Source organism: Apis dorsata, unplaced genomic scaffold (assembly GCF_000469605.1).
Source record: "Apis dorsata unplaced genomic scaffold, Apis dorsata 1.3 scaffold_227, whole genome shotgun sequence".
Classification (NCBI taxonomy): Eukaryota; Metazoa; Arthropoda; class Insecta; order Hymenoptera; family Apidae; genus Apis; species Apis dorsata.
Genome location: NW_006263509.1, coordinates 607,107 through 608,157, shown reverse-complemented (window position 1 = coordinate 608,157; position 1,051 = coordinate 607,107). Strand labels below are relative to the sequence as shown.

General features: G+C 30.5%; 2 protein-coding genes across 3 annotated transcripts in view; one reads left to right on the top strand and one right to left on the bottom strand.

Annotated features, from left to right (window-relative positions):
- LOC102675593 (pre-piRNA 3'-exonuclease trimmer-like) overlaps positions 1-1,051 on the top strand; it is an 89,242-nt gene that overhangs the window by 73,468 nt on the left and 14,723 nt on the right. The window lies entirely within an intron of this gene.
- The window catches only part of LOC102675455 (laccase-4-like), a 10,364-nt gene that overhangs the window by 8,982 nt on the left and 331 nt on the right, over positions 1-1,051 (bottom strand).

The window sequence follows — 1,051 nt, the reverse complement described above, 5'->3', positions numbered from 1 at the left end:
CCTTTCCCTTTCTCTTTCTGCCTTTTTTTTTTTTTTTCACGTGCAACCTCGTGTTGTTTTCAAACTGGTCATTGATTTTTTCTTTCTTTTCCATTTTTTTTCTTCTTTTTTTTTTTTTTGTTTTATCAGAAATAATTTCAAAAAGGGATCTAATTCGGTTTTCGGAACTTTCTTTGAAGTTTCGAAGTAATTTGTGAATGTAATAAAAAATTTCTTCTGTCGAGAATAACTCTTCAGAGAATTTTGAAGATTTGTCTTATAGTAGATGAAGTGGAGATTAGAGAAATTCTTGGAATTCTTGTGTCAAGAATTTTTATCTGATTTTGAAATGTTTTAATTTGATGGAGGTTACTAAACGATCTCCGTTTCCTCTTCTTCCTCTTCAAAAAAATATAAATCGATAAGTTGTCGAAGATGTTGCGGCGCAAAATTCTCGAATTAATTTCACTTTCGTGATAATAGTTTTATGTCATGCGTGTGTAAAACTGAATACATAATATTAGATTCACGTTACATAATATTAAATTCAGTTTAGTTAGTCTTTTATGACGAACTAAATGAAAGCTGTTTTTAAATAATAAATTATTTAAGTAACATTAAGTAACAAATATGATTACGGTCAAACGGAACGAATAGATAGAAAATTTGATATTCGCGTGTTGATTAAAACTTGCGTAACGACCCTCTCTCCACGTGTCTGAAACGGAGGAAAAACTACAGAAAAATCGATCCATTCGGTCAAACTCGTATCGAGCGAATGGCGGCGTCCACATTTTCAAATGTGAAGTGTAAGAAACTTATAAAAATCGGTAACACCGGTCAATTCTTATCAAGTTAACCGGTTATTTTCTAATCTAATTTCTAAAACAAATTTCTAAATGATCTCGACTCAAAGATTTCTTTCTTATACACATAAGTTTAATCGATACCTCGTTTCGAACAGCTCGAAACGAGTTGGAAAAACTCGATAAAATCTAGAATGGAGATGAGATTATTAAGGACGAAAAAAGAATGAATAACAGGAATGAAAAAATAAGAATATATAATAATC